The 15803-nt window shown below is 35.0% G+C and overlaps 1 long non-coding RNA gene across 1 annotated transcript; it reads left to right on the top strand.

Annotated features, from left to right (window-relative positions):
• The first annotated feature begins 7110 nt into the window (after nucleotides 1-7110).
• On the top strand, nucleotides 7111-15095 carry LOC130047799 (uncharacterized). The gene is made up of 2 exons (XR_008796615.1): nucleotides 7111-7780; nucleotides 12321-15095. It is a non-coding gene; the product is annotated as an uncharacterized LOC130047799 (long non-coding RNA).
• Nucleotides 15096-15803: the final 708 nt, after the last annotated feature.

Raw genomic sequence — 15803 nt, 5'->3', positions numbered from 1 at the left:
TTTAAGACAAATAAGGAATTATTTCCGAAATTGGTTAATATGGTACATTGTAGTAAAATAATCAAGAGTTTATTCATATGAGATAGCTAAATTTCACATGAATAACCAGTGACTGATTCTTGATTGTCAACATTTTCACCGAACAGTTCAGAAATTATCATGGTACATGTACATACTATTAGGGGATCATAAAATTCCTTAAAGAGTGACAAATTTTTAAATATCACCTTTTCAAGGAGAAAAATCCTCTTACGTATATGAATACTATGAAGAGATTAAAAGAGAGGTGGCTAGATCACTTGTATGGTGAGATTCATTTGTGGCAAGAACTGGTATGATGTCTTGAGTCAGAAAGCACTGGAATCCACTAGGAATAGTTTTAGATCTATGGAGCGCCAAAATAACAAACTCAGATATTTGAAGATATCTTTAATTATTTGAAGATATTATTAATTCATTTCATGCACGCAACATTGCAATCAAAGATCTCTTCAAATAATTAATGATATCTTCATTTGAATTGAATTATTGATATCATTATTTATTCCGCTGAATTGATGCACACAATAACTTAATTGTTGCTCTCCTCAAATGAATTATAATTTAATGATACCAACAATAGAATTAATGCATGCTACAATTCAATTGAAGAGAGCAATAATTCATTAATGCTAACATCACTTAATGTGCGCAATAAATGGATTATTGCTCTCTTCTATTGAATTAATGATATCATTAATTAAATTGATGCGTGCAATAATTATGTTAGTGAGAGTAATTATCTAATTGAGATATAATCCTTAATTAATTCGACATATCCACAACTGAATGAATGATTTCTTTAATTGAATTGTTGCTCTCTTTTTAAAAACAAAACAACGATGTGCGCATTAATTACTTATGAAATAGCCCTGTATATATAATTAAAAAGATCTATTGAATTAAAAGAGATAATCAAGTCATTCATACAGAGCTCTAAATTAATTTTTGCAAGCAATATTTCCACCACATGGATATTATTGGACTTCAATTATTTGAGCTTATGTAAAACATTAAGATTTTAAAAATCATCCTGGTGAATTTGTATTACAAAAGTCATGAGAGGACACGTCCAGTTTTTGAACAAAAACAGAAAGTAATGTATTCCCTTGAATTTGGTCATCCCTGTCCTCAGTGTGTTTCAGACGTGTTTAGTGGGGGGGGGGGGAGGGTGGGGGGGGTCCAACACGTTTAGCGGATATTTAGTTGTTGGCATGTGGCGGGAGCGAAACCAGGAATTATCCAAGGGGAGGACGTAATGAGTGCCTAAAGCACGAAATCTCTAAACAAAAATATCTAAGATGAAGGAAAATCGTGATTTTTGGGGGTTTTCTATTACAATTTTGTCCTCATATTTCAAAGTGAGATGATAGTCAAAATTGACATAATTTCCATGTACATATCATAAACATGTAGATATTTTTGTAACAGTATATGAAGGAATCTGGAGCAAATCCTGATTCTGAAGTTATATAAACTGGTGTTATACACCGGATTTTCAAACAATTTATGGTTTTTGCAACGTTTGATTAAAGTTTTCTGTAAGGCCACATCTATGTAGTTACATTTACACAGAATGTTCATGAAAATGTTACCTTTTGGAGTGGAATTAAGATATCGCGTAACATTTTTTTTTTTACAAAGATATCTAATTTTTATCTATATCAAAAGTCAACAAAAAACTTAAAAGTAATACAAAAAATGTATATAATTATTAATACTTGTTTTTAGATCTTTTAGGCACTGCATTATACAGAATTTTGATTTTATTTATCATACTTTTTGGTTGAATTACTACCGAGTCTGGCTCGTACAGCATGTATTGACAAACGAGGGAGTCTATAATCATAGAAGTATATATATATATATATATATATATCAGGGAAATCGTTGTGGCCGAGTGGACTTACGCACTGGTTTGACAATCTTGCTTGGCGGTGGGTGCCGTACGTCGCTGGTTCGACCCCGGGCTGGGGCGAAAATTTTCAGTACCTAGTTGTGATTATTTAGTGTTTTATATATATATTATATATATATATATATAATGATAATTATTATAAGTTATCATTACAATTAAAGTTATCATTATGGACACTACTACCCCTCCCCCGACCGGTCGCGGTAGCTCAATGGTAGAGAGTTCGCTTCGTAACCGGGAGGTCGTGAGTTCAAGCACCGTTCATTCGCAAACCCAATTTTAAGACGTTGAAATTGGTAGTGATTGCTCCTTCGCCAAACGCTCGACATTTAGAAGTGAGAATCACGGATCTTTTAGATGTGACCTTATAAACGTAGATCCCTGGTCGTACATGTAGTAGGTGTTCGCACGATATTTCAAAGAACCCTCACTGCTACGACCTTGAACCCTATGGATACATTGGATAGGTACTCCGCTTAAAGCTGGTTACGTCTCAATATGAATAAAATATTCTTGACGGGACGTAAATTATATAAGCAATCAATCATCCAATCAATACTATCCCCCCCCCCTTTTTTGTTGTTGATTTTCTTAAGGCGATAATTTCAACGAAATGTGTGGATTCCCTGTCTATCCCATCCCAATTTCCATTTATGTAATCGTTTCACACTTTTTTGTAAGTTTTAGAGATTGGCCTTATGTATTTAGCGTGGTGAGAATGATTGTTTGGATGTTTCAAAGTGTTTGATTGCCCGTGTGTATCAGAGTGTTTAACTGGCCGCGTGTTTCAGAGTGTTCAATTGCCTGTGTGTAAAGGAAAGTGTTCAATTGACCGTGTGTAAAGGAAAGTGTTCAATTGACCGTGTGTAAAAGAAAGTGTTCAATCCCCTGTGTGTAAAGGAAAGTGTTCAATTGCCTGTGTGTAAAGGAAAGTGTTCAATTGACCGTGTGTAAAGGAAAGTGTTCAATTGCCTGTGTGTAAAGGAAAGTGTTCAATTGACCGTGTGTAAAGAAAAGTGTTCAATTGCCTGTGTGTAAAGGAAAGTGTTCAATTGACAGTGTGTAAAGGAAAGTGTTCACTTGATAAGCAAAAATTCAAGGAGTGAATAAAACTATATTTCACAAATTTCGACCGCAGCAATGTCTTCTATGTTGTTTTTAGTACCAAATAGTAAATTTTCGTACTAAAATACCAATAACTGTAGAAGTGTTCAGTTGCAGGTGGGGAGTTAAGGTGTTCATTTGACACGCGTTACACGTGTGTGTGTGTGTGTGTGTGTGTGTGTGTGTGTGTGTGTGTGTGTGTGTGTGTGTGTGTGTGTGTGTGTGTGTGTGTGTGTGTGTGTGTGTGTGTGTGTGTGTGTGTTTGTAAGCCCTGTCAATTGAACCAGTGAATAAGAAGGCACACGTGTAAATCAACACGGGGTCGGTCAAAGGAACACGAAAATGGTGGTGTTCAGTTGGATTTTTATAAAAATCAGCATAAAATTATTAAATAGTTCATCTACCATCAAAATCCTGAAGTGTTTACTTAACAGGATTTATGAGATGTGTGTAACAGGTGTGTAAAGATTTAGCACTCGTCCATCTTTTTTCCTTGCGAGCATGGCTTACACACTTTCGAAGTGCGCATGCTCTGTTTTGAATGACGTAATTTGTGATGTCATCATAATGGAGTTTTCCAGGGAAAGAAGTTGGCCCATCTGAGGTAAGTAAACACGGTTGAAAGAATTTTTTTTGCATATTAACAATGAGTTTTTTATTAGATAGACTGATTAAATGGTGTTTCATACCGATCGTGTTATGTACAAGCGACAGAGTACCCGAGTTACTGAAAATTCCGATGATGAAAGTGATATATCTAGTACGTGAACTGTTTGGGTTTTTTTCTCAAATTTAATCTTTGCAGTTAATGTACTCTGTATACTAAAAATTCATATTGATTTTGGATAGAATTTCACATTTAAAAACAAATAGATATGCGCCAAGTCCTTAGGAATCTACCCCACCCCCACCCCTCCACACGGGACTTTTTTTTTGGATGATTGGACCGTATCCCCCTTTTCATCTGTCTCCCTACTTTGAAGTTTTTTTTCCCAACGCCATGACATAAATAGATAAATAAATAAAATGCAAAAATAAAAACGAAAGATATATATGTATTCAGATTGGCATGTTCCACTTTGTCCGGGTTGAAATCCCCGAGGATGCAAATGTACATTACGCCGCACTGTTTGCAGTACGTACATGGTACAGGTGTACCGCATAGGTATGTAGCTACTAAGACTATAAACCAAACAGAATATCATATGTAAAACTATTACTCTGAATGCATTTTACTTGTTTACAATGTAGCCTGTCGGGGTGTGGTGCATGTCACACGCGTTGTTTACACGTGCACTTTAGGTGGCAGTGGAGGAAATTCGAACCATGTATGGATTATTGTCTCCTGATAACTTTGGCAGTTAACTTTTGATTTCAATCTACTTTTTAAGAATAATATAACCCTCACTAATCATTGCCAAGCTGCATTTCGATCTTGGCAGAATGATCTTCAGCTACAATTCAAAATTAAGGGGTGATGCTGTGTACTGAGTTTTTCTTGATTGTTTACATCTGTGACTTTTTATGTGATGTATCAACTGATCAAGCTGTACAGTGTCATGACATATAGTGGCATAGCTTCCATTTATGTACTTGCGCATCATTTTGTCAGAAGAAGAAAATTCTAAAATGATAATTAAGATTTTTAACATGTATATGAATATACATGTATGTGTATGTTTGATTTTAGTATAATACCTGTAGAGAATATTTCAGTAGTATGAAGTGCCACACATTTAGACGCATGCATGTGGTGTTTAAAGGTCTCATCTGAAAGACCAGCAACTTTCTCTTTTGAATGCTAAATATGATGATGGAGCATTCACCTCACTACCTACATTTTCACCCTAAATAAAGTACAAGCATGGCTCGAAACCATGATTTCTTGATCCTGTTACCAGTCTTCACGAAAAACTTTGTAAAGCACAGGCCCTTCGGGCCTCCCAGTATAATAATTGTGCAAGCTTGAACAATATTTTGCAGACCCAAAATGTTTATTTTCTAATTTGATCTCTTGTTATTTGCTGATTCTACTCTATAGACACATGCACAGTTCTTTTACTGTAGGAAAATACAGGTCAAGATGATCATAGTTAAAGAACAACTGACATTAAAAGGATTATATTATTTTTCAACATATTAATCCAGTATATGCGAAAGTTTTTGGACCACACAGGACATTCGGTCCAGTGTAATCAATGAACACACCGGACCGAACCAAATTTTGTCAGACCGAAAAACCTAATGTAAAAAAGTGAAACACGTGAAAATGCAAAACCAAGGGAATCTTATTTATTATACTAGTAATACTATTCCAGGAATCCTTCCCGTATAATACTTTAGACAGTCCATGCGGTTTTAATCAATTCATTTACGTATTTGGATGTGTGCTATTTTTTTTACTTATAACAAACTCCGCATCAAGATAGTAAAGCTCAAAACCGGACATTGAGACATCTGACATTCCGGTCCGGTGTAAAAAATGATGCATCAGACCTGAGGCACTGCACATCGGTCAGGTCCGACGGTCCGATGTCTTTCGCATAGACTGATTAATCTCGCAGATACCTCAGCAGCTCATGTTCAACTCTGTTTTGTATACACCACGTACAAAACATTTTTTAAATGTTAGCCAAGGCCTACCCTCGCAGTGTTCGAAATTGGTTTAAAACTTGGTATAGACCACAGGTCTATGCCAAAATAAGATGACTTAGACGTACCTCATCGAATTGGCATAGACCACAACATTGAAAAAATAATAACACAAATTTAAAACATTTTCATTTACTTCTAATATACTTAGAAAGTGTATTTTCTTTCCATTTCTGTAATATCATCCTTTCCTCATAATGTTTATCAGACGTCGACTGACCATGCAAGGCTCTCTTGGATAACTTTATTGCTTTAAATCTAGAAAATTGGCATAGACAATTTGGTCTATCTCAATTACAGTTGGCATAGACCAGTGCCATTTGACATATACTCGGTCTATGGTTAATTTTGAACACTGCCCTCGGTTCAATGGGGCATGAATTTTCGTTTTTTTCTCCTCGTACGACAGTTTTTTTTGGGTTTTTTTATCGGATGGTTGTGATTGTGAAATACGCTTTGGTGGTTTTGAATTTCCCGGACGAGCCCCCTCCCTATACTTCAGAAAAGGCAGCATGGTTGATAATTTTTCTATGCGAAATTTGACTACTAAGTCATGACATTTAGTCTGAGTCAATCTCACGCTTTATTTGTAATATATACAGAACATATAAGAAAACATTTACAGGCCCATCGGACTCCAGGGTTTAATATTTTAAGAAGCCCGATCCCGATTTTACTGGCCTCGGGCATCAGGCCACTGGTTAATGTCGAAGACTGTGTTACCACTGAGCTACCATGACCAATTTTTATACGCCCGTCTTAAGACGGGACGTATTATGGTATGGCATGTCTGTCCATCCGTCTGTTAGCTTTTTCGTGTCCGACCCGTAACTTAAATACTACAAGGCCTAGAATCATCAAACTTTGTCTGTAGATACATCTTGGGTAGAAGGTGTGTCGCACATTAAAACCAGGTCACTGTGACTTTTCATTAAGAAGATATGGCCATATATGGCAAAAACTTGTCCGGCTCATAACTTGAAAACTATTAGACCTAGAATCACCAAAATTGGTCAACTAATGCATCTTAGGTAGAAGGTGTGTCGCATCCTACTTTAAGGTCACTGTGACATTTAATTAAGGTGATATAAAAAAAAAATGTTTTAATGGGTACTATCTATACTGTTAACAATATGTGACGGGCGTATCATGTGCCATGGCGGTGCACTTTATTTAACATGAATTCATAGCTGAAAAAAAATTATTACTAATTTTTTGGTTAATTCCATAAATATATTATTCCGCTCTCTAGACACAATTCTGGGTTACCCCCCTGCCTTTGGGGGTATAAGCACCTCATTTCTTTCAGAATGGCACAATGTCAGGAGAGCTTTTGTTATTTGTTATACTCTTAATGTTGATGGCATGCATCTATGAACAACAGGATAATTTTTAAATTATTATTTCTGATATCATATTTGTAAATTGTTTATGAGGGGTTGTTAAAAGTTTGTGGACAAAAGGACGCACTTATTAAAAATTCAGAGTTATCGTAAGTGAAAAATATAGGAGATGTGTAACAAGATTGTATATTTGAAGATTTTAATTTTAATTAATTTTTATAAGTATTGATTTCAGATACATGTATGACATTGCATGCTTTTTGGGGGGGGGGGCTACAGTTAGATAATATTCTGGTCAGCACATTCGATAAACTACATGGAATTCATTAAATCACTTCTTTTTCTTTCAGTGGTCTTCAACTTTTAATCTCCAAGAAGGAAATGTAATTAAAAGATGAATAAAGTATCCCTAAGAATACCAGAAGAAAGGCTATGTGTTGAGAAAAACAGCCCTTCCTCAGTACCTCAGAACTAGATGATAGCCCTTAATTGTTACTTTATGCTGAATATGACACAGTATAGAAGATCTGATCATGAAGAAGTAACACCATTGACACACTTGCCAACTGCCAAAATTACTTTCTGATAGTATGACGAGATTAGAAGATATCATGGTGTAGTCATGACACAAACTGCAAATCAAAGAATTAATTGTCTTCCCCAGAGGATGAACAGAGCACGATGGCTTCACATGGATAACATTTCCTTTCGAGTTTTGAAATTAGTAAGTATACAAAATATTTTAGGCCACATAGGGCCAAAAAAAAAATGTTTGTTTTTGGTCGCCTCTGATTTTTAAAAAAAGGGTTGGTAGGTAGGTTTATTTTATTTTTTTTTAAATATTTTTTTTTTATAAAAATAAATAAGTGCCTTCGAATCAATGAAAATTTTATAGTTAAAGTTGTAATATAATGTGTTTAACAGATAAAAAATGGGTTCAGAGCACAATGTTTAATTGACAAAATACACAGTATATGATGGAGTTTTAATATTACAATTATAGATGTCTTGGCATTTCGGGTAATAGTTCGTATATCGATGAATTGAAATCGGAAAATTGAAAAAAATTGATAGGGTCGGTGGATATATTTAGGGTCGGGCAGGCGACCTGAAACAAACACATTTTTTATTTTGGCCTAGTCATAAAATTATTTTTTAGATTTTCATCTTTGTTTGGAAATAAAAATGGGCAGGTGGTTGGAGTTTATTTTTATGCCCCCCTTTGAAAAAGAGGGGGCATATTGTTTTGCACCTGTTGGTCGGTCGGTCGGTCTGTAGACCATGTGTTGTCCGCTCAATATCTTGAGAACCATTCACTTGATGATAATGATATTTCATATGTGGGTTAGCAGGGTTTGACATTTACTTTCTTGAGCACTAGACCAGTCGGGCTACTTCAAATAATATTTACTAGACCTGACCTTACATCCACTAGCCCTGACCAACTTTCCAGAGAAAAGAAACCCTGATGGTTTCTCCATATTTAAGTACTTAATTCAAATGACAAACGTTAAGTTTAAACTAAAACGTACTTAATTGTCTCAAAAACATCTTTAGTCTCGTCATTCAATTTGGTGCTTTTATTTTCAAACTTCCCAATCTACTCCTTTTTTTTTCTCGGAACATCCTTCCTTGAGGACGAGAAGTCGAGACATTCCCGCACATGTGTCAACAACGAAAAATGGCTATTTACGATTTAATTTATTCATTTGATACAGGCAACGAAATTAAGGGGAAATACTCGCTAAATGCGAGTTAAAAATTGAATTTGCAAGTAAAAAATCACAAGTGATCGCAACTTTTTGCGAGTGAAAAAACCCCAATCTTTTTCCCGGATTTCCTCGGTTTATTGGCTGTACTTTGAAGTTTACAATAATCTTGTCTTGTGCATAGAAACTCTTTACAGAATGAATATACAAGTATTGAAAAAGTAAACGTGGATCGAATAAATAACTAAGGCCAAGGTCATCTCAGTCGATGGCCTACTTCATACACACTTCGGATGTCTCAGAGACGTCTGATTTAAATAGCAAGCATATTGATCTCGTCCGTGTCTATATAAAACAACACATGACAGTGTGTCACCATTTCACGCAGTGTCCTTCTGTACTCTATAGTCATACACTTCGAGTTCGCGGGGTTTTCTTTTCAACTAGAATTTTTTTAGATGAAATTTCCAAAAGTTTTGAACATATAGTTTAAATTGGCGCAAACAGTCTTCAAGATTTCAATCCACATGATGCTGTTAATAGGTGGTAGATCTCTGGACAGCGAGTACGCCGCACAAGTGTACCATATGACCCGCACCATGTATGTTGTCTGATAATTCATTGAATTTTAAATGAAAGAATTCGCAATCTTATTTTTATTATTGCACTTTAAAGGAGATTTTAAAAGATTTTCCCAAAATTTTGATAAAGAGACATGCTTGTTTTCTTAAATTCATGTAAAACAGTAATCGATTGAAAAATGCTAGTAAAAGCTCAATTTTGCTAGTTGGAAAATAATCCACTAGCTAAAATTTGCTAGTGGTGAAAAAAGTTAATTTTGATCCCTGTGATAGACACTTTCTTATATTCAATTAAAATAAACTGGGTTTTTTTTCAAATGAAAATAAATTCAGTTTATATATATTTATCCGAAATATAACTTTACACCCATTAACAAAGAGTAAATGTCGTAAAACATCACTTCCGACAGCGACTATGTATTCGAACTAAAAATAGAGATTTTGTCATCACGCGGTTCAAAATTGCTCGCAAACTCTTTACAGTTATTTTTTAAAGTTAAAAATAAGATATCTTATGGTTTAAAATAAAGTTTCTTGTTTATTTTTTCAACATGACCAGTCGGACTAGTAAATCAACATTTTACCCGACCGGACCTATCATTTAGTAGACTCGGTCGGTCGGACGTGCCTTAGTGTCAAACCCTGGTTAGTTATGAGTAGAAGAGGATCCTTATTGTTTTTCAGGTCAAAAGGTCAAAGGTCAAGGGTCAATCTACTCTGGACATAGGAATATAATGTCCGCTCAATATCTTGAGAACCCTTTGCTTGAAAGACATCAAACTTGGCACACTGGTACATCCTAAGGAGTAGATGACCCCTATTGATTTTAAGGTCATATGGTCAAAGGTCAAGGGTCAAACTGGGCATGGGAATATACTGACCATTCAATGTCTAGAGAACCCTTTGCTTGACAGACATCAAACTTGGTACACCAGTACATCTTCAGAAGAAGATGACCCCTATTGATTTTGAGGTCACATGGTCAAGGGTCAACTGGACATAGGAATATACTGTCCGTTCAATATCTTGAGAACCCTTTGCTTGACAGACATCAAACTTGGTACACTAGTACGTCTTCAGGAGAAGATGACCCCTATTGATTTTGAGGTCACGTGGTCAAAGGTCAAGGGTCAACTGGACATAGGAATATACTGTCCGTTCAATATATTGAGAACCCTTTTCTTGACAGACATCAAACTTGTTACACTGGTACATCTTCAGGAGAAGATGACCCTTAATGATTTTGAGGTCACATGAGCAAAGGTCAAGGGTCAAACTGGACATAGGAATATACTGTCCGTTCAATATCTTGAGAACCCTTTGCTTGACAGACATCAAACTTGGTACACTGGTACATCTTCAGGAGAAGATGATCCCTATTGATTTTGAGGTCACATGTTTAAAGATCAAGGGTCAACCTGGACATTGGAATATACTGTCTGCTCAATATCTTCAGAACCCTTTGCTTGACAGACATCAAACTTTAAATAGTACACTGGTGTATATTCAGGAGAAGATGACTCCTATTGATTTTGAGGTCACATGGTCAAAGGTCAAGGGTCAAACTGGACATAGTAATATACTGTCCACTCAATATCTTGATAACCCTTTTACTTGACAGACATCAAACTTAGTACACTGGTACATCTTCAGGAGAGGATGACCCATATTGATTTTGAGGTCAAAAGTCAAAAGTTGAATTGGACATAGTAATATATTGTCTCCTATATTTTAAGAATTATTTGTTTGATTGACACGTACCAAACTTGGTACACTGGTACAGCATATGGAGTAGATGACCCCTATTGAATTTTAGGTCACATGGTCAATTCACTCTTGACATAGGAAGATATTGTCTGCTCAATATTTTGAATTGATGATAATACTATCAATTAAATGAGGTGTGTGTATAACCCTTTTCAATTTTGCACCATGGGGGGCATATGTGTTTTACAAACATCTCTTGTTTTTTTTTTCAGAATATATATTTCACGTTCATTATTCTCACATGTTGCTGTAGAGTGTAGATTACATCATTTTTTTTACATTGTTTTCTTTGGACAGAAAATTTCCATACAGCAATATTATAATTGTTGTTGAGTGATTTTGAAGTACATTTTCATGTAACACTGAAGTTGAACATTCTTTTTCCCTGTTGTCCGTCTGTCTGTAAACTTTCACATTTCTGACTTCTTCTCAAGAACCACTGGGCCAATTTCAACCTAACTTGACAAAAAGCATCCTTGGTGAAGGGCTTTCAAGTTTGTTCAAATAAAGGGCCACACCCCCTTTCAAAGGGAAGATCTAATTACAAAATTGCAAAAATAGGGTGGGGTCATTTAAAAATCTTCTTCTAAAGAACCACTGGGCCAGATGATGTGAAAGTTACATGAAAGCTTCCGGACAAGTGTAGATTGAAGTTTGTTCAAATCATGACCCCCTGGGGTAGAATAGGGCCACACTAGGTGATCAAAGTTTTACATGTACAAATATATAGGGAAAATCTTCACAAGAAGTAGGAAAATAACAAGGCCAGTAAAATACAAATTTACGTAAAGGCTTCCTGAAATAGTGCAGATTCAAGTTTGTCATAATCATGCCTCCCAGGGAAGGTTGGCCGAGGCCACAATAGGAGATCAAAGTTTTACATTCAAATAAGTATAGAGAATTTTCAAGAACCATTAGGCCAGAGCAGTTTACATTTACATGAAAACTTCCTGACATACAGCTCTGTAGTGCAGATTCAAGTTTGTAAAAATAAAATTTCCAAAAGGTGTCGCTGTGTTTGGTGTAATTTTTGTTCGTTCTGCACAAACTAGCTCATTCAGCTTGACACAGCCTAGGTAGTTTACAGCTGATCATTTGATAAACACTTACTTTGTAGAAATAGAAATTATGATTTTTATCTATTTATACATTTATTGCTATTTCTATGAAGACCTTTTACTAATCACTTCTCTAAATATTTTTGCAGATTTGTCAGAATGTTATGCATCGTTATCAACAGAAAAGAACTTCATAGGTAGACCAAAGCTGACATGGGATGAGATCCTAGAACAAGACCTAGAGTTTACAGGATTGGATAGGATCAATCCACTGGGTCGCCAAGTGTGGAAGTACAAACTTCAACCTCGACAGGACAGCCAGGCCTCACCCTTGCAAAAAGATTAATTTGGCCTGGATAGTCAAAATGAGTGATGATGATTGATATCAAGGTCTGACACTGGAAGCTCAGTAAGGGTAGATGCTGGCAATGGAGCTGTTTAGCAATAAAACAAACAAGTTTAACATTAAACATGTTTGTATACTTTTTTGGCTCACCTGAGCCAAAGGCTCAAGTGAGCTTTTCTGATCACCTTTGCCTGTCGTCTGTCTGTTTATAAACTTTTCACATTTTCATTTTCTTCTCCAGAGTGAACCACTGGGCCAGTTTCAATCAAACTTGGTATGCATCATCAATAGATAAAGGGTATTCAAGTTTGTTCATATAAAGGGTCATGCACCCTTCAAAAAGGAAATAATCATGGAAATGCAAAAATAGGGTGGGGTCATTTAAAAAACCTTTTCAAGAACCACTGGACCAGGAAAGTTGAATTCACACGAAAGGTTCCTGTTTTGTGCAAATCATGGTCTCTGGGGGTAGGGTGGGGTCACAATAGAGAATCAAAGTTTTACATTCATATATAGTGCATATTCAAGTTTGTAAAAAGCTCACAGGGGTAGGGTGGGGGTCACAATAGGGGATTTAAGTTTTACATGTGAAATATATACAAGGAAAATCTTTTAAAATCTTCTCCTCAAAAACTAGATGCAGAACCGTAGCTCTTTGAAAAGAGAGCTTCAGATGAACCCCTTATAAAAAAAACTTCAATTTATGGCAGAGAAAAAAAGTGCATGTTTAAGTCCCTCTATCACTGCATTCCTGCATCGCTGTCTCATGAATTTAATATTAAATAATTCCCAACATATTTTCCCACTATACTTGTTTCCAAACATACTTTCAAATATTTTCTAAACCCACATATAACCCCAAAACAGCTTCAAGTGATTTCAATTTCTTTGTTGATGTAGCCATGTTAAGTAGCCATTCAATTTGAACCCCAGTTCATTTCCATACTCATACTCATTTTGAAACATAATGTCTGTGTGAACTAATATCCTCACAAATATTTTTAGTGAAATATTTAGGATGAAATCATCCCAGTTGGGTTAAATACTTATTATTCAAATACTGTAGGTTTGAATATTGAACTAATCTCACAGCTTTCTTAAGTTTGGTCCCCATCCCCACCAGTCTGTTTTTACGCTTAACTATTGAAATGGGGTGTAAGGGATCAGACTAGGCTTTTATAGCATTATCAATTTTCAAAAGCTTTAGAAAAATTATACAATTTTAGGTCACTTGAGTAAACTCAGATGACATATTGCTATTGATCTGCATCTGTTGTAGTCCGTCGACATTAACAATTGAACATTTTTAACTAAATTCTATAACTGAAAGATGAAGATACCGCACAGCGATCAATCTACGATTCAAATAACGGAATTCTTTTCAAATTTAGTATGAAGCACACAAATTTACATTAAACCTTCTTGACATAGTGCATATTCAAGTTTGTTCAAATCATTTCCCCGGGAGTTATGGTGTGGTAACAATAGGGGGTCAAAGTTTTATATGCTAGCTGATATAAAGGAAAATTCTTTAAAGATATCTCTTGAACTATTTAAGCTAGGGCTTTCATATCTTGTATATACAATTTTTATGGCAAAACAAATCTGACCTATTCAGTATGTCCTGAACTACATTGTGTTTAAAGTAGATCTTTCATATATATTATATATTATGAATTTCTTATGATAAAACCTTTCATCTTGTTGAGGAGCCTCTCACCTCTGGTTGGCACGGGTTTGAATCCTGCTAGCACCGGTAATTGAGAAAATTTCCCAGTTTACTCTCGGAAGGTCGGTGGTCTCTTCCCAGGTACATTGTATCTGGGTTCTCTCTTCCACCAATAAAAACTGGGCACCACCAGATAACTGAAAAATTGTTGAGTGTGGCGGAAAACAGTTAAAACAATCAATCATATTATGTTATTTGACCTTGTGACCCTGAATTCTGAGTTTGACATACTTTTAAGAAAGTATAACATATTAAGTATATCCAGGACTATTTTAGATAGGGCTTTTATGTTTTGTATATTGATTACTTATGGCAAGGTCTTTCATATCATACCAAGACCTACGACTTTTTACCTTGGTCTTATCCAGAACAGCAATATCATGCTAGTCATATCTTTGTCTTATATGATTTCATTTTAGTAATGTTGTGTTCTTTAGAGCTAGGTTTGGGTCACATTATTCATGAGAATAAAGATTGATAAAATAGCATTTAAAAATCAAAACAGCAGGGCCAAGATGACTCAGGTGAGCGATGTGGCCCATGGACCTCTTGTTGATTTTGATATTTCTACCTATATCATTTGTATGAGAAATGGAACTCCTTTTTTTCTTTTACAAATACATGTATTATCATATGGATCCATCTTTGTTGATTATTTAATCAAAGGACATATTCAATTCATTCAATGTATTAAATGTAAATTTATGGATATGTCTGTGGTTAAATTACTTATGTATGTATGTATACATTTTTCTCGCACATGCAATTACATATATGATGTATATATATTTACTAATTGTACATGTAATATCCCCTGTTATATAATAAAATATATGACTGAGAATAAAAGACCTGCTGTTTTCATTGCTACCATGAAACATTAAAAGATTAGAATAATTCAAATATCTTAATGAATTCTATAATATATGAATTTGATATTTGTATATGATTGCCTCACTGGTGTTCAATGTGAACTTTGGTTTATCGTTTCAGTTTGCTCGATCTATATATCAAATTAAAATTTAAGACAAATAAGGAATTATTTCCGAAATTGGTTAATATGGTACATTGTAGTAAAATAATCAAGAGTTTATTCATATGAGATAGCTAAATTTCACATGAATAACCAGTGACTGATTCTTGATTGTCAACATTTTCACCAAACAGTTCAGAAATTACCATGGTACATGTACATACTATTAGGGGATCATAAAATTCCTTAAAGAGTGACAAATTTTTAAATATCACCTTTTCAAGGAGAAAAATCCTCATACATATATGAATACTATGAAGAGATTAAAAGAGAGGTGGCTAGATCACTTGTATGGTGAGATTCATTTGTGGCAAGAACTGGTATGATGTCTTGAGTCAGAAAGCACTGGAGTCCACTAGGAATAGTTTTAGATCTATGGAGCGCCAAAATAACAAACTCAGATATTTGAAGATATCTTTAATTATTTGAAGATATTATTAATTCATTTCATGCACGCAACATTGCAATCAAAGATCTCTTCAAATAATTAATGATATCTTCATTTGAATTGAATTATTGATATC

Source organism: Ostrea edulis, chromosome 7 (genome assembly GCF_947568905.1).
Source record: "Ostrea edulis chromosome 7, xbOstEdul1.1, whole genome shotgun sequence".
NCBI classification, from domain to species: domain Eukaryota; kingdom Metazoa; phylum Mollusca; class Bivalvia; order Ostreida; family Ostreidae; genus Ostrea; species Ostrea edulis.
This window is presented reverse-complemented; position numbering and strand designations above follow the sequence as displayed.